A 19,626-nucleotide genomic window follows, 5' to 3' on the forward strand; every position below is an offset into this window, starting at 1 on the left:
CTAGCATATTGGTCTCATTTTCTGTGTTTCATCTACACCAATAATAAATCTGTAAGACTGTCGTGTCTGTCTGTTTGTCTGAACACGCTTCTCCAAAACTACTAGATGAATTTTAGTGGGGTTTTCGCAGGTAACTTTAGCACAACTAGCGGCACCATATAGGGTATAGTTTATCAACATAGGATCACGAAAAATAAATCGTGATTTAAAGTTTTATCTGAAATCATCGCATCTGTAGAACTAAATTCCAGTCCAAGTTGCAAATTTTTACTTTTTATTCGTTCGATGACTAGTTTAGAGCCGAGACCCATTTTCAAATCATCATAACATAGTCGAAAATGGCATCTCCGAAGATGTCAAAAATGTGCAATGAGCGCTTACAGTGCATATGAGTTAGCTGTATGCACTGTAAATGTTTATTGCACGTTTTTGAGAATAAAAAGTAAAAATTGGCAACTCGGACTGGTTTTTCGTTCTACTGATTAACAGAAGTTGCTGACCCAAGCTACTCCAGTACGCTGGAAGTTCGTAAACCATCGTATCTGACTGTTTCTCTGACTGACCATGCTACTCTTCAAAACTACTTGACGAAATTTTTGGGGTTTTCGCAGATAACTTAAGCGTAGCTTGGTGCACGGAATAGGCTTTATTTAATCAAAATCGGATCACGGAAAACTATAGTGAAACAGGAAGTTTTATTGATACTAATATTATAAATGTGAATGTAAATCTGTTACGTTTTCACGACTTGCTGAACCGATTTCGATGATAACTAACTTGGAGGCAGCTTGGACCCTGAGGAAAAGCACAAGCTAATCTAGAAAGTGTGTAGTTCAAGATATTTATTGATTTGAAGAATGTTATGTGAATTAGGGAACATATTTAGTTATTGAAAAAGTTATTTACTCTTCGACATTTTAGCTTTGCCACACTCTGAAAATGCTTTTATTGGTTGATATGTGTTACGTGGCAGGATTCAAAGTAACGTATAAAATACTTATACAATCTTCAGTGTGTTTAATCCATACTTCCACAGTAGTTGTTGCATAATGGATGCGTTGTACAATGTAGGCCTATAGCTACTTCAGCAGCACGAAGCGTGCATGTGCGCTCCTGCCCATGCCCCTCTGTATGCACAGCTTGGCAGCGACACACTGCGCATACTGACGCTTCGTGCGTTGGGACAGTTTGGGAAGGGGGAGAGCAGGGTGCACATTACGAGCTATGCTTGCCCGAACAGGCAGACACGTGAAGGCAGCTGATGTTATTGAACGCGTAGTAGCGGCCTGTTTATTGATGCCACACTCATTACTGAGGGTAATCAAAGAGTTCTGTACGTAAAGATGTTAGGAGGACTACGAGAGCTGAAGGAAAACGTTTGTAAGCTGTCACAGTCATCTGGAGTTAAGCTTGTTCTAGTACATCCAGCAGCTGAAGGGAACAGAGATGCGAAGGATCCACAGAGCAAACAGGAAAATGGACGTCGTAGTACAGGAATTAGTAATGCAGAGAAATACTGAGATATATTCACCATACTTTTTCTAAACCACTACTGGCTATTTTAAGTGTGAGCTGTTCCACCGTAATGCGTTCAGCTAGTGATAAAATACGAAATCCAGCATACTGATCTCATTTTCCGTATTTAATATAGTAATAATAATAATACTAATTATTATTATTATTAATTTGTGATAATTTTGAGATGTACAAGACTCATTATTACCACCACACTCATTACAGTGTGTAACAATTGAGTTCTGTACGTAAAGTTGTTAGGAGGGCTACGAGAGACGAAGTAAAACGTTTGTAATTTATCATGTGCATCTGGAGCTATGCTTCTCCTAGTAAATCGCGCAGCTGATGAGAACTGCGATATGAAGGCTCCATGGAGCAATGAGGAAATTTGACGTCCTAGTAAAGCGAATTAGTAACCCTAAGAAGGAGGAGGAGATTAGTGTTCAATGTCCCGTCGACAAGGACGTCATTAGAGACGGAGCACAAGTTCGTATTAGGGAAGAATGGAAAAGGAAATCGGTCGTGCCCTTTCACAGGAACCATCCCGGCATTTGCCTGAAGCGATTTACGGAAATCACGGAAAACCTAAATCAGGATGGCCGGACTTGAGTTTGAACAGTCGTCCTCCAGTGCTAATTCCCTAAGAAGAACTGAGATCTACTCACCATGTTTTTTTCTGAACCATTATCGGCTATTTTGAGAGTGTACTATCCCACAGTACGGTGTCAGACTAGTAATAAAATACGAAATCCAGCATAGTGATATCATTTCCTGTGTTTACTACAGTAATAATAATAATAATAACAATAACAATAATAATAAAGTAGATACTCTGCACTTCAAACGTCGGTTTTCCGCAATGGTGCCTCTCATGATTACGGCACAGCAACACACAAAAGAACAAACACTGCATTGTTCAAAGAATTCAGAAATCAAGAATTAATCCTTTCTGCAGTTCCGAGATGTGACTCTTTTTTTGAACTGCAATCTGTAACGAAAACGGAAGTATCTTATCGCGGTTGTTAAATGAAGTGTCAGGGTTCATTTACTGCGTTTCGAGACTGACAGAATAGATAAAAATATAAACTTCTTCAAAATATATTAAATGCGTCATCTTTCTTCTGCAGATTCTTGAAAGAAAGGATTCCTAACTTGAACATCTTCAAGGTGTGGGACTTCAAAACTCCGTACGCAGTTTTTGAGGGACGCCAAAAATCACGATTTGTGTGGCCACAAATTATGGCTTGGAGTTATGATTATGGTTGGTTGGTTGGGTGATTTGGGGAAGAGGACGAAATAGCGAGGTCATCGGTCCCATCCGATTAGGGAAGAATGGCGAAGAAAATCAGCCATACCTTTTCAAAGGAACCATCTCGGCATTTGCCTATAGCGACTGAGGGAAATCACGGGAAACCTAAATCAGGAGGGCCGGACGCGAGTTTGAGCCGTCGTCCTTACGAATGCGAGGGCAGTGTGCTGACCACAGCACCACCTCCCTCGGTAATTATGATTATGTTTTATCCGAATTGTCGACATATATCCTGGCAGCAGAAGAAGAAGTGATCGGATGTCTTACGCATTTAGACGCCCGTGTTATGAAACATTAAAATATTTTACGCTGTAGTTCGATTAGCCAAGGAGGGTCAGTGCGACGGACACAACGATATCCTGGCCTAAGAGCTATAGATATCTGTGTTTTGGAGGACATGAGCCGCTGCGATATACCAGATACTGAATACCACGTTGTTGAAACTACGGTAATTATTCAGAGGACTTCTGGTAGCTTTCAACATGTTAAAAAATAATTAGACAGTTGTCACTTATGCATTTCCATGCAAGGAAGACACTTTATACTACAGAAGCAAAATGAAGATATTTTCAATAGTATCTCAGGTACCGATTACCTATCTCACAAGTAACGACTGCGGTATATGTGTTAAATGTAAAAGAGTTCAAATGGCTCTGAGCACTATGGGACTCAACATCTGTGGTCAGCAGTCCCCTAGAACTTAGAACTACTTAAACCTAACTAACCTAAGGAACCTAAGGACAGCACACAACACCCAGTCATCAATAGGAAGGGAAAATCCCTGTCCCCGCCGGGAATCGAACCCGGGAACCCGTGCGCGGGAAGCGAGAACGCTACCGCACGACCACGAGCTGCGGACTGTAAAATAGTATCTAGCTATCTTATCTACCAATCCCGAACCGTTCTACAGAAAATTTCTAGGATTTTCTGCACTCTCAAGTCCATTTTGGGATACGTAATGCACTGCATAACGAACTATTTGACGAAACAAAATCTAAGTGGTGTTGATAATAGTACGATTCAGTTGTGTAAATAGCAGTTCAGCGCAGCGATTACTGAAATGGCACTATCGAGATGGTATAGTGGCTGAGTCAATAGCCTGTGTGCCGGATAACAAACCACGACTCGGCCACCCTGATTTAAGTTTCCCGTGACACCGGAAAATCGTTTCAGGCCTGGAATTTCTTCCGCAGGACTATTTCTTCCACATTCCTTGTCTAACTAATTGTTCCGAACTCTTATGGCCTCGACATAGTGAGAGTATTCATCTATAAAACGATTCGTAAACTAGCGCGCTGTCTTCTCCGTCCTTCATGACTAAGCAAGGCAACAGCCACATGCTGGTATTCGACCGTCTACACTCTACAGCGTAGTGCCGGGCCATGTAGTGTTCGCGGCAACACGTTAAGTGTATCTACTCCGATAGACAGCTCACGCACTGCACAGTTCCTCTTACAAGGGAACCATCCCATCGCACCCCCCTCAGTTTTAGTTATAAGTTGGCACAGTGGATAGGCCTCGAAAAACTGAACACAGATCAATCGAGAAAACAGGAAGAAGTTGTGTGGAACGATGAAAAAAATAAGCAAAATATACATACTGAGTAGTCCATGCGCAAGATATGCAACATCAAGCGGAGTGTGAGCGCAGAAGCGCCGTGGTCCCGTGGTTATCGTGAGCAGCAGTGGAATGAGAAGTCCTAGGTTCAATTCCTCCCTCGAGCGAAAAGTTTACTTTCTTTATTTTCGCAAAGTTATGATCCATCCGTTCGTTGATTGACGTCTCTGTTCACTGTAATAAGTTTAGTGTCTGTGTTTTGCGACCGCACCGCAAAACCGTGCGATTATTATTGAACTCGCGAGCTATATTTGCTGGATTCATATTACCCACGGAATACATCTCACGTATTTAATGCACTCTCGTCCAAAGCAGCGAACAGTCAACTGCCAGCCAGGGAGCCTCGTTAGCAGGGACCGTGCTCTGTAGTCGACTGACGTCGTGCGTTTCGATGTTTGTTTAGGTGTAGCGTCCCCATACTACGGCGCACTTACCTCGCATCGGACGGGCAGATAATAATTGTCTGAAAATAAAAAATTAAACTCTTCACCCGAGGGAAGACTTGAACCAAAGACCTCTCCTTCCACAGCTACTCACGCTGACCCCGGGACCACGGCGCTCCTGAGCTCCCAATGCGCTTGATGTTGCATATCTTGCACATGGACTACTCACTTTGTATATTTTGTTTATTTTTTCATAGTTGCACACAACTTCTTCCTGTTTTATCGATTGATCTGTGTTCAGTTTTTCAAGGCCTATCCTCTGTGCCAACTTATAACTAAATCTGAGGGGGGTGCGATGGGGAGGTTCCCTTGTTAGTGCCGTGGCTACTCCATTATTACTCGGCAAAGCGAACTGAAAATTTGAACTGCGCGGCAACACCATCGTATTTCCATTCGATAAATATAAAGAGGAGGTAGCAATAGCGCTATACTCTAGTATTTGAAAGTGATGTCCTGCCTTGAACGTGATTTTGGTTTGACAATTGGACGCTGTCAACCCGCCACCGTTAATTCACTATATAACACGTAAGAATCAATGTTTCGTCTGAATATATCACCAGTCACCTTGATTCGGATACTTAAATCTTTCGTAAAAATTGAATGTAATTTGATTTTTGCAAACTACATTGCTTCATATACACACTATAATTCATTTGTTGTTCTTGCATTTTCTGAAACCATACCCCACAGACGAACAATTTTTTTCAGAGTTTCTTTGCTAGCCGCGAAGTCCACTTCCGCGAAACTTAGGCTGTGACTGGACGAAGGAGCCCAAAACCCAACTATCAGTATCATATGTTAACACCCTGGAATATTCAGTAGCCCAACATTAACGTAAGTATTGGAGAGGATATGTGGTGTCTACATCTACATCTACATCTACGTCTACATCTACATACATACTCCGCAATCCACCGTTCGGTGCGTGGCGGAGGGTACCTCGTACCACAAATAGCATCTTCTCTCCCTGTTCCACTCCCAAACAGAACGAGGGAAAAATGACTGCCTATAGGCCTCTGTACGAGCCCTAATCTCTCTTATCTTTGTGGTCTTTCCGCGAAATGTAAGTTAGCGGCAGTAAAATTGTACTTTTAGTAGCGATTCACGAAAAGAACGCCTCCTTTCCTCTAGAGACTCCCACCCGAGCTCCTGAAGCATTTCCGTAACACTCGTGTGACGATCAAACCTACCAGTAACGAATCTAGCAGCCCGCCTCTAAATTGCTTCTATGTCCTCCCTCAATCCGACCTGATAGGGGTCCCAAACGCTCGAGCAGTACTCAAGAATATGTCGTATTAGTGTTTTATAAGCGGTCTCCTTTACAGATGAACCACATCTTCCCAAAATTCTACCAATGAACCGAAGACGACTATCCGCCTTCCCCACAACTGCCATTACATGCTTGTCCTTTTTCATATCGCTCTGCAATGTTACGCCCAAATATTTAATCGACGTGACTGTGTCAAGCGCTACACTACTAATGGAGTATTCAAACATTACAGGATTCTACCAAACGAGATCTCTGAAAAAACTCACTGTGATGTATATGATGCTCTCATGACTAAAGATGTCGTATCCTGGAGTGAAATGAGAACCTCTACACTGTCAAAATCGGAACACAGACAGGAAATGCTTTTTTTTGTGAACAGACATGTTTGCGACAATCCTCCTTGTTACTGACAGAAGCGTCAGTATTAAGCGCGGTGTTGTTTGCCATTCATCTGGCTATTCTTTACAAAATCGATGTACGAGTCGACAAAATCCTAACGTGTGGTTTTGTTTGTTTGTTTGGTTCGGGGAAGGAGACCAGACGGCGAGGTCATCGGTCTCATCGGATTAGGGAAGGACGGGGAAGGAAGTCGGCCGTGCCCTTTGAAAGTAACCATCCCGGCATTTGCCTGGAGCGATTTAGGGAAATCACGGAAAACCTAAATCAGGATGGCCGGACGCGGGAAACGTGTGGTGTGACTCAACGAGCGCCCAACAGTCTTTTACGAGGATAACCGAAGAAAAAACTGTAACTCCACTGGCACATGATATACTAAGGAGTCTCAACACAGCAAAGGAGTTGTTTCAAGTGATTAATCTACAGTGGGGATGTGTTCCCACCGATGTACCCCTACCACACAGTGATTCTCTTAGTACACTCGCCAACCAAACAAAACCGGAATAGGATTTGTCAGTAGACACGGACCGTAATATCAAAGGCATATACTATTGGGCGATTCATCAAAAGATTTCACGTCAACCTTAATTTCTCAGCCCGCATCTCGTGGTCGTGCGGTAGCGTTCTCGCTTCCCACGCCCGGGTTCCCGGGTTCGATTCCCGGCGGGGTTAGGGATTTTCTCTGCCTCGTGATGGCTGGGTGTTGTGTGCTGTCCTTCGGTTAGTTAGGTTTAAGTAGTTCTAAGTTGAAGGGGACATGACCATAGATGTTAAGTCACATAGTGCTCAGAGCCATTTGAACCATTTTAGTTTCTCAACTCGGCGTTACATGAATACTAATAAAAACAGACATTTGTTAAAATTAATATCCCATCCAAGGTGTGATTCCTGTCTCATTGAAGACGACATTGTACATATGCTAATATAATGTCATAAATGGAATCGAATGGTTCAAATGGCTCTGAGCACTATGGGACTTAACATCTGAGGTCATCAGTCCCCTAGAACTTAGAACTACTTAAGCCTAACTAACTTAAGGACATCACACACATCCATGCCCGAGGCAGGATTCGAATCTGCGAACGTAGCAGCAGCGCGGTTCCGGACTGACTCGCCTAGAACCGCTCGGGCACCGTGACCGGAAAATGGAATTATCCATAAAGTATTTTAATAATTAATGATTATTTTTCTCTTAGAATAGCTATTAGTTCTACGAACATGTTTGCTCCCAAATGTATTTGCCTTTTCATAAGTATTTGTGAAAGGGAGCTATAAAATTTGAGGAGCTTCCCTGATGTTTCATTATGAATACTTCAGTGTATATACCGTCCACCCCCGGTAGCTGAGTGGACAGTCTGCCTTCGGCGGTGCTACGGCACGGACGTCTGTTTACGTCCCTGCCGGAGAAGTTCGCACTCGCGCAGTTGTTTACCTCTTCGGCGTACTCGCGCGTTTAGACGACTCGATATAGAATGGCACATGCATACCGAAAGTCGACTCTCAAGATTAATTTTTCGAATGAATATGCGAGACCGAAAGCCTACGAAACAGAAAGGTTCCTACGAGACGAAGATAAACTTGACTACAACGAACTTATCGGAATCCACCTCTCCATAGTGAGCAGTGTCGTTTACGTCAAGCTGATTAACGATGCAGTATGTGACAGAATCATCCGAGATACTAAACATGGACTCAAATTTCGTCACTCTGATGGACATGTTGGAGAAGTAACTATTGATCATGCAGGACTGGGCTTACGAAACATACGTATTTTCGAACTTCCCTTCGAGGTTCCGTCTGACTTGGCCGTTGACGCCTTACGCCCATGTGGAAGAGTGCTTAGCCATGTTGAGGAAAAATGGTCCAAACTCACGACTTACCCCGTTCTCAATGGGGTGCGTCAAATCAGAATAGAACTGACACAACATGTACCCTCGTACTTGTTCATCGGTGGATGCAGAGCTATAGTCATCTACGATGGACAACCCAAAACATGCTCAGGTTGCGGGAAAGAGGGCCACATCCGTTCCGAATGTATGCAGTGGAGGATAGTGCAAGTTCCAAACGGCGAACCCGTGTCTCCGTCCACGTTGACGCCGCTGCCACTAACGTATGCGGACGCATTTCGAACAGATCCCATCCCGAAGAATGACCAGCTACAGAATCCTGACAGTTTACGGCAACCGACTGCAGCAGAGGCCGCCTCCAGTGACGAAACGACGCACACTTCTGCCGCTCCGGCGCCGACGACGCCCTTAACCGAGCGGAAAGGATCGGTAGGAGGTATGGAAATTGATCCTGCGGTTGTGCCGACAGCTGCTTTCGTCCCTGAGCACCGGGAGTCACTTCCGCACTCGGATACGGAGGCGCACACGCGCAAACAACGATCGCCGAAGCGCCACAAGAAACGACGGCTAGCGCCGTCGGATACCTGCTTACTACAGTCCACGTCGGACGTACTTGGGTGTAACGTGGATACAGTGCATCCGGATGCGCAACGGGAGGTTCTACCTCCCACACAGCAGTACGACGCGAATCAGGCTAGACAGGGTTTGCATACAGACACACCGGACGGAAAGTCGACGGAAGGAGTCCCTCCACCCACCGCAGCAACGCCACCGCCTTCTGTCAGCCAGGCCGGAGAGACACGACGGGAGCTGGACCTTCAGCACAGGAACTGGGCCGAAGAATCCGATACTGACCCACAGACCGACGAAGCACCCGCAATGGCGAGTGCTGCGTCCACCGGATGTTAACCACGCAGAAGATGCAGACTGACGCACAGACAGCATGTCACCGGGCAGCAGCACACAAATTGACATAAGCGTTCATGTGCGCTTTACGCACTGAGGAAAAGCGGCAGGCATATCGAACAGCCTCTATTAATATTAATACGATCAGAACGCCCGTCAAATTGCAATTATTACGAGGCATGTTGCATGCGTCAGACGTCGACATCGTTCTGCTGCAGGAAGTATGTGTTGAGAGCTTCCCCAACCTCTATGAGTACGATACATACATTACACCTACTACCGACGGCGGCAGCGGAACAGCGATGTCAGACAGACGGCGCGACCGATCCCGATTTTACGCAGAGGAGGTTGCAACACTATTCTTAGGTCGGTATGAACATGTCTTATTTGGAGGCAACTTCAACTGCGTGCTCGCACCAAAAGATCAACACCCACGTTATACTTCATGCCCGGAGCTGCGGCAACTCATACAGGACATGAATCTCATTGATACATGGGAGACGATACATGGCGACAGACGTGGCTACACCTACGTCACGAGTCACTCTGCAAGTCGTCTCGATCGCATTTACGTAACACGTCGTCTCGAACCTGCGATCCTCGATGCGGAATTGTGGCCTGTCGCCTTTTCAGATCACATAGCATATATATGCACGGTCTCCCTGAGTCATCAACAAGTGTGGAGGAGTCGCAGTGCTTGGAAACTGAATACAGCACACCTCAGGGAACCTGAGTGCAGACGCTTAATCGAAGACACTTGGCACGTGTGTGAACGACGCCTCCCGACATATCCGACGACGTTGCTGTGGTGGATGGATTGCGTTAAGCCTGCATTGCGCCGAGCGTTAATTGCATACGGAAGAGAGCAGATGATGTGGAGGCGACACACGACGGAATTTTATTTCACGATGCTCCGCGAACTTTCTGTACAAGCACCTTCACAGGAGCGTCGTGCCGGTATAAAACGAGCACAGGCCCAAATAATTTCCACAACGCGCCACCGTCTGGAGGGTGTCGCAATCCGTGCAAGGGCCTTTGAACGAGTCCATGGAGAATCACCGTCGATGTATCACGTTATCAGAGAAAAACAACGTAGCCGCAGAACCTTAATACAGACGGTCGTACTGCCAGATGGTCGCCGTATGACAACGCAAAAAGACATTGCCAACGCTTTTGTGGAACACTACGGTCATCTCTATGACGAAGCGGAACACGATCAGGCAGCCTTTCATGAGGTCCGACGAACGCTCTCTGCGTGTCTCGACGAGTCGGCCAACCTGGAGTTAACAGGAGAAGTCACAGTTGACGACGTAATGGAAGCGATTGATAAGGGAGCGTCGCACAAATCGCCGGGGCCCGACGGGTTTCCGTTAGAGTTTTATCGTACGTTTAAAGATCTCATGACTCCACGATGGACTGCCATGTACTGCGAATTGATGTCTCCCAACGTGGCACTTCCACCCTCCTTCGTGGAAGGAATGATCATCCCCATCCACAAACCATCTGGCGGCAGAGGGATACAGGCCTACCGGCCACTGACCCTTCTTAATTGCGACTACATGATCCACGCCAGGATACTTGCAGCACGCTTTAAACGCGTAATACGCCAAGTGATATCACTCGACCAAACCCAGCTAGGAGGAGATAGCAATATACAAACGGCACTCAGCGACTACCGCGATGTTATCGCACTGGCATCAACATGTCGTCTCCGGGGTGTATTGGTATCGATAGACTTCGAGCGCGCATTTGACAGGCTGAGTCGTGCTTATATCGCGGACGTGATGACGAAAATGAAGTTTCCGGAAAGTTTTGTCACCGTCGTCATGAGACTACTCCACGGAGCCGCATCCAAAGTGCTCATCAATGGACGCTTGGTGGGGCCCATCACCATCTCACGATCGGCCAGACAAGGGTGCCCGCTGTCAACGATATTGTATGCCATCGCTGTCGAGCCGCTGCTCTGCGGGCTCCGGAATCGACTCCAAGGAATAAGCCACAACAAGTTTATATGCCGTACATACGCAGATGACCTAGTGTTTTTAGCACGGTCAGGCGACGAGGCAAGAGCGGCCTTGCATTGGATTAATTTGTATTGTATGGCTACGGGAAGTCGCCAGAACATGGCAAAGTCGGGAGCGATGAACATCGGGAGAGGACGCCCGACAGGAAGTGTAGCAACATTACAGCCGATCAACAAGATGAAATGCCTGGGAATTATCTTCACTACAGACGTTCGACGCACGGCAGCACTGAGTTACAGACATCTTCTGCAAACAATTCGTGCGAGTGTCCGAAGTCACAGGTTAAGGGCACTGAATATGATACAACGGGTCACCTTTGCCAACATTTATCTAGCTTCTCGCATCCCCCACCTGGCACAAGTTCTTCCTATGCCGGTGGTGTTGGCCCACCGAATCCTGGCGGCACTAGGATATTTTGTGAGCACAGGTCTGCTTTTTAAGGTAGGATACGAAACCCTCACCCTTCCTCGTAGTCGTGGAGGTCTTGGACTAGTCCACGTACGCGACCGAGCAGTGGCTATTTATGTAACCACAATGATAAAGATGTGGACACGACACCAGACCAGTCTGACGGGCACCTTGATAGACGAACTCGCTCCACCTTCTCGTTCGGCTCCGGTAGCGGTGTCTCACATCTCACCATCGCTTGCCCATATGCGAATCTTTTTTGTGGAACACAGTTATGTACATATGGAACTACCGACTAGCAGGACGGTAACGGCACGTGATGTATATCACATCTTGACTCGACGACGACCGAATAATGCCGTAGAGCGACGCCAACCAACAGTTACGTAATCAGTGGTATGGCGTACAGTGCACCACCCACACTTTGATACAGGAACGCGCGCACTGTGGTATCAGGTGGTAAATGGGAAATACGTGACTCGTTCCAGGTTGCATACAATTCATATGGCGGACGAGCCACTGTGTCCGCAGTGCAATGTTATAGACACAGAGGAGCATCGCCTGATATGCGGACCTTCGGCGGACGTAAGGTGTTTGGTCAAAAAAATGATCGCCTTCCTCCTTCGGGTGGGGCCACAAACAATAGAACCACGCATACTACTTCTTCCAGATAGGACATATTATCCCCGAACAAAGACAAACGCAGTGACTTGGATTCGAGGTTTGACTGTGCGTTATCTTTTCCGACACGGCAGTAAGAATGTGCTCGACTTTTGGGCCTTACTACTCACAGCTTATGAGACATCCGAGATATCGAACATATTACGCAAATTTTTTAGGGAGTGCCTTGCTTGATCCCCCACCCAGTAGGGGTGTCCCGGGTAGGAGAATGTAATTATTGTCTATACGTATCAGAACAAGAAAGGACCAGGGCAGTGGAGAGGATCCACAACCACACGTGAAGACGTACCTGACACTAACGCGAGGTATAACGGGATTAGCGAGGTACGCGCCCAAAAGAGGAACGTAGACCGTTATTGTTTTGTACTGACAGAAGCAGGATATTTTTTTCACTATTATATAAAAAAAGTCCACTTATTTACGTTTCCCAGAAAAATTTTATTTTATAAAAGTCATTGTCTTATATATTTAAAAAAAATGCTAGAACCAGTTTATGTTTGTTATTATTACACCATTCTGCAAAAAGAAAAAAAAGGTCATCTCACTTCATTCCTGGCACTTCTCAGCTGACGGCACCGCAGATTTCTAGTTTCTGCAGTTGGCTGAGTGTGCCTCATTCCACTTCTCCCAGTTGGCATTCTCTTTTACCGCAACTTAAAAAATAACTTCTGCACGTTGCCTTCCATTCGGAAAGTGGGTGCACTCAGCGACTGTTATGTAACTTATCATTGAGAATGGCTAGCTACTAGCCGAAATCTGGATTTGTGTAATAAAATCTGAAAAAAAAAGAAAAAGAAGAAAAAAAAAAGTGGTCAGCACGACAGACTGTCAATCCCAAGGGCCCGGGTTCGATTCCCGCCGTGGTCGGAGATTTTTCTCCGCTCAGCGACTGGGTGTTGTGTTGTCCTAATCATCATCATTTCATCCCCATCGACGCGCAAGTCGCCGAAGTGGCGTCAAATCGAAAGACTTGCACCAAGCGACGGGTCTACACGCCGGGAGGCCGTCGTCACACGACATTTAGTGTATATACCAAGTCAGATTTTATATTAAAAACTTCTATGGCGCAGTCAGACTAAAGCACTTTCTAGGGCAATTATGTCTCACATCGCTTACTTTTGTACAGTTCGATTATGTAATACATTGTCACATATGTTTTGCATTGAGGTCAGACAATTGTTCTGTTTGTATCATTGACATAACTGTAACTCGTGAAGAGGCTTTGCCTGAAACCAATTAAAAACGCTGTGCAGTTTTCTCTAAGTTCATACAGAAGATGCACAAAAATATGGAAATACAGAGAGAAATGCATGCTTGAACATAAATGCAGATGCTCGCCAAGCCTGCAGGTTTCGCTGCTGTATTTGGCAACGAACGTCATCTGTGCCAGGTACTCAATACGTTACGAGTGTCAGTAGTGGGCAGAACAGGGTTCTGTGTGGTTGACAAGGGCAAATTGTTGGTGCCCGTACGGTGGGTGCTTAGTAACCAAGGCAACTGAAGTGTTCGGTGTTTCAAGAGGCACCGTATCGAAGGGTTATACCGCATACAGGTAAAGTGGAAAACATCATCCGCTATGTCACAACGCCGACGAAAGTATGTTTGGGTGATTGTGAAGGGTGAAACCTGGCGGCCGTTCGGTGATTATTTGGGTAGCCTTAACGTGGCGTTCCATGTACCCCATGGTTACCCTGCAAGGTCGCATTACTGTCAAGCATTATGTGATCATTTTGGCTGAACGGGTCCATCCGATGGTACAATGTTTGTTCCCGAATAGTAATACTGTGTTCCAAGACGACACAGTTCGTATCAACCAGGACTGCTCTTATGGGCACGAGGATGAATTGTCCCACCTCCACTGGCCACCACAGTCACTAGATCACAATAAAATTGAGCCCTTGTGGTCTACTTCGGAGAGAAACTTGTGTGATCACTGTCCTCTTCCATCATCGTTACCTGAACGTGCCCACTAGTTTGCAGGAAGAATGGTATACACTGATGTGACAAAAGTCATGGGATACATCGCAATATCGTGTCGGACCTCTTTTGTCCAGCAACTCGACGTGGCACGGTCGCTGGAAGACCCCTGCAGAAATATCGTGCCATGCTGCGTCAATAGTCGTCCATAATTGCGGAAGTGTTTCCGGTGCAGGATTTTGTGCACGAATTGACTTCTCGGTTATGGCCCATAAATGTTCGATGGGCTTCATGTCAGGCTATATAGGTGACTAAACCAGTCGCTGAAACTGTCCAGAATGTTCTTCAAACCAACTGCGAACAACCGTGGCCCTATGACATGGTGCACTGTCATCCATAAAAATTCCATTGTTGTTTGGGAACATGAAGTCCCTGAATGGCTGCAAATGGACTCCAAGTAGCCAAAAATAGCCATTTCCAGTCAATGATCGGTTCAGTTGGACCAGAGGACCCAGTCCATTCCATGTAAACACAGCCCACACCGTAATGGAGCCACCACCAGCTTGCACAGTGCCTTGTTGATAACTTGGGTTCTTGGCTTCGTGGGGTCTGCGTCGTACTCGAACCCTACCATAAGCTCTTATCAACTTAAATCTGGACTCGTTTGATCAGGCCACGGTTTTCCACTCGTCTGGGGTCCAACGGATATGGTCACGAGCCCAAGAGAGGCGCTGCAGGCGATGTCGTGCTGTTAGCAAAGACACTCGCTTCGTTCGGCTGCTGCCATAGCCCATTAACTGTCCTAACGGATATGTTCATCGTACGTCCCACATTATTTTATGATATTATTTCACGCAATGTTACTTGTCTGTTAGCACTGACAACTTTACCCAAACGCCGCTGCTCTCGATAGTGGTGAGAGGTAATGCATACAGTTTGGTAATCTCGGCACACGCTTGACGCTGTGGATCTCGGAATACAGAATTCCATAACGATTACCGAAATGGAATGTCCCATGCGTCTAGTTCCAACTACCATTCCGCGTTCAAAGTCTGTTAATTCTCGTCGTACGGCCATAATCACGTTTGAAGCATTTTCACTTGAATCACCTGAGTACAAATGATTGTCCCTCCAATGCAGTGCCATTTTATACCTTGTGTACGCAATACTGCTGCTATCTGTATATGCGCATATCGCTATTCCATGACTTTTGTCACCTCATATTCACTTGAAAACCGTACAGGAAACGTATTTATCCACTCCGAGAGGACGGGAAGCTGTTTTGAACGCCAACATGTTTCCTGCGCCTTATTAGCCATGGCAATGTGTTGTGTTTTTGATCTTCCTATAGTTTTATCCACCCCCTGTATTTCTTTGTGGGCAACGGCCTTGCCACAGTGGATACACCGGTTCCCATCAGATCACTGAAGTTAAGCGCTGTCGGGCGTGGCCGGCACTTGGATGGTTGACCATCCGGGCCACCATGCGCTGTTGCCATTTTTCGTGGCGCACTCAGCCTCGTGATGCCAATTGAGGAGCTACTCGACCGAATAGTAGCGCCCCCGGTCAAAGAAAACCATCATAACGACCGGGAGAGCGGTGTGCTGACCACACGCCCCTCCTATCTGCATCCTCAGCTTCGGACGGTCCCGATGGGCCAGTTGTGCCGGCCGAAGTGGCCGTGCGGTTCTAAGCGCTTCAGTCTGGAACCGCGAGACCGCTACGGTCGCAGGTTCGAATCCTGCCTCGGGCATGGATGTGTGTGATGTCCTTAGGTTAGTTAGGTTTAACTAGTTCTAAGTTCTAGGGGACTAATGACCTCAGAAGTTGAGTCCCATAGTGCTCAGAGCCATGTGAACCATTTGATGGGCCAGTTGTGGCCCGAGGACGGAGTGCTGTATTTCTTTGTGTTGTTCAAAATGGCGCAGAAAATTCTACCTAATAACACATTTATCCATCTCGTCGATGTGACACTTACTAAGGGCAACTTGCTTCTTGTTCTTTGGGGGCACATACTTGAATTCCACTCCGCACGGTATCGTGTGCCTCATTTCGTAATTTGTACACTACTGACTTGCTCAACATTAACTTATTGCTTGCTCGTTGAATTACCTATTCTGCCTTCTTTCCCCATCTAGTCGGCAGTAAATGTAGTGACGTTAACAGCAAACCCCCGAGGCTGACCCCGAAGGCATGTTCCTCGATCATTTCCAGTGGCTGCACTGCGAGGTTACAGTGCGCACTACTTGGATCTAGAACTTGGCGACATCTACTCATGCGTCCAAGTTAGCTCCTGATATGGAATGGTCCTCGGTTCGCTTTGTCTGTCAATAACAGCCCGATAGTATCACGTCATGTACGCGAAAATGCTGAGTACTTACTGCTGGAAGGATTGCACGTGCAGCCACCTGAGAGGCGAGCAGCCGCCATCTCCTTAACGTTGTAAATCTGAACGGTTTCATCACAAGAAAATATGGCAGCATCCATACGAGCTATGGCGCTGGTGAACTCTAGAAATAGCGTTAATTTTCTAAAGTAAAAAGTCGCTTTAAACTGAACGCATCATGTTTCAGAGTAGGAACTGGGCTGAGAAATGGCATCCTGTAACAACATCGTAAACCACAAAAAATCAAACCTTCAGATTTTCATATGTCGTGCTTTACTCGCTTGCTCGAATTTTTCCTCAGTACATTTCACCATTTTCTGCCTTTTGCACGACGGAATTCCTACTCTCTTTGGTTCCATTTCGGTTACCACCACCGTTTTTTTCCCGAGTGCTCAGTTCCTAACAAAACCACAAAAAAGACAGTTAAAAAAATGTGTGTGACATCTTACGGGACTTAATTGCGTAGGTCATCAGTCCCTAAGCTTACACACTACTTAACCTAAATTATCGAAGGACAAACACACACACCCATGCCCGAGGGAGGACTCGAACATCCGCCGGGGCCAGCCGCACCGTCCATGACTGCAGCGCCATAGACCTCTTGGTTAATCCCGCGCGGCAAAAAAAGTCACCTAGAGCAGGTGCGTAGAGAAAGTCAAGTAGTAATGACGGCAATCTACAGAGGCGACCGCAGGGAAATGTGCATATAAACAGGAAAGATTTATTTTTTTAATGTTCGTGCGGCAAATATTCGACAATGTGTTGTGAGATGCCTTCTTTTTATGTAGTTTGCTTAGTACAAAAACAGGTCCTATAACTACCATGACGTCGCATTATTGTGGCAAAATATTTACCATGAGGGTAACGAAGACCTCGCAACATGACAAGGTACAGATGAATATATACACATAGTTACAAGTTTTTGTGTTACACGGTTCAGTCACACTAATGTGACCACCTGTCAGAAGCCGGAATAACCATCTTTTGCACCGCGGTCGTTAAGAAAGAGGATCTGGAAAGAACTGACAGGTATGTCGAGCCCTGCTAACTCCACTACCGCGAACAGCTGCGTTAGGCTTCACGGTTGCGGATCCATGGCATGAACAGCCCGCTCGGAGTGGTCCCACAGATTTTCGATTGGGTTTAAATCTGGGGAGTTTAGTCGCAAAGGGAGTATAGCAAGCTCATCCTGGTGCTCTTCGAACCACAAATGTAGCTGCAAACTGTGTGACACGTTGCATTGTCCTGTAGGTAGATGCCACTATACCGAGGAAAAAACTAACTACATCTGGGGTTGTAAATGGTCCCCAAGGATAGATGCATAGTTGTGTTGATCCACTATACCTTCCAGAAATACGAGATCACACCAGACCATAACGTTCTCTCGTCCGGCCTGGGTCCTTACGACGACTGCTGCAGGACCATACACTCCAACGGCCATCTGTCAGATGGAGCATAATACGTGATTCATCTGGAGAGACCACATTTTGCCGCTCAGTGGACGTCCAGTTACGGTACTGGCATGCTAATTTCAGCCTTCGTCGCCGATGAACAGCAGTTAGAATGGGTGCATGAACCAGGCGCCTGCTGCAGAGGCCTGTATGCAGCAACATTCGCTGAACTGTCGTTGATGACAGCACCATGGTTCAGCGGGAGGTTAGTTGATCAACAGTTGCACGTCTATTCTCCCATACATATCTCCGCAGCCCTCATTGACCCCTGTTATCTATGACCCGTGGCGCACCACAGTTGCCTCGGCGTCGGTTTTGGGTAGTGCTATTTTGCCATGCACCGTAGGCTTTAATCGTGGCGGAATGTGAACTGTTTACAAACGTAGCCGTTTCGGAAATGCTTCCGCCCTTGGACCGAAAGCCAATTATCGAACCCTTCTGGGCGTAAGATAAATCGCTCCGTTGCGCATTACGGCAACGACTACACTGTTTTCCACCTCTTTTTTTTTCTTTATTGTTATTTTAATCACCTTGTACATAGGTGGGCTGTCAGCACCATAGTAAGCTGCTCTTCAGCCGCGAGTGGTACAATAAATGACAGAAAGTAGGTACAGATAATACAATAAAAATGGCAGGTAAAAACTGTAGACACGAAAAACAAGATACATGAAGCCGTTCACGCTGGACAAGAAAAAACACTAAAACCTGTTGACACGGTGCACAAAACACGGACGACTGCGATGGCACAGGTGAACGGTGGTGGTGTGACGGCGAAAGAACACTGAACACAAACACAAAGGCACACACACGAGACACTGATGGCGATGATCTCCGGCGCACAAATGTCCACTGAGCGTATACGAGTCCAGGGATCTGCCAAGAGAGGAGGAGGGAGGTGGGAGAGGGGAGAGCAGAGATGCCAAGGGCTGGGGAGATAGGGGGGAGGAAGGAAGGGAGGAAGCCCAGGGGAAGAGGGGTGGAGGAAGGGGGGATGTGGGGAAAGGAGAGAGAAGGGAGGTAGGGTGCCCAAAGGAAAAAACACAGGAAGTGGGAGGGGGGAATCAAAGTTGATAGGAGGGGTAGATGGAGGGGAGGAGGGCATCATCAGGGAGGGGGATCTGGCGGAAGCCACCTTGGGAGAGGGTAAGGAGGGTGGAGAGATGGAGACCGGGTGGGACGTGGGAATACAGGCGGGGCAGTGGGCGCGGGTGGGAGAGGATGGGTGAGACAAGTGGGCGAGGAGGATCGAGTTTACGGGAGGTGTAGAGGATTTTCCACATCCCCCCGACACACCTTATGTACCCTCCACTACTAGTGTGGTCACCTGCAAATGGTTACTGCACGTTGACGCCGCATGCAGGGGGTAGTCAAATTAATGTGACTGGACGGTGTATAATGAAATCATCAATAATGATAGATTTACAAGGACCCTTACGTATAAGTATTTGACAACATC

The 19,626-nt window shown here is 46.5% G+C and overlaps 1 protein-coding gene and 1 pseudogene across 1 annotated transcript in view; one reads left to right on the plus strand and one right to left on the minus strand.

The window, feature by feature from the left end:
• LOC126470775 (protein artichoke-like) overlaps nucleotides 1-19,626 on the minus strand; it is a 420,235-nt gene that overhangs the window by 34,044 nt on the left and 366,565 nt on the right. The window lies entirely within an intron of this gene.
• Nucleotides 15,713-15,830, plus strand: LOC126471683 (5S ribosomal RNA; annotated as a pseudogene).

Source organism: Schistocerca serialis, chromosome 3 (genome assembly GCF_023864345.2).
Source record: "Schistocerca serialis cubense isolate TAMUIC-IGC-003099 chromosome 3, iqSchSeri2.2, whole genome shotgun sequence".
NCBI classification, from domain to species: domain Eukaryota; kingdom Metazoa; phylum Arthropoda; class Insecta; order Orthoptera; family Acrididae; genus Schistocerca; species Schistocerca serialis.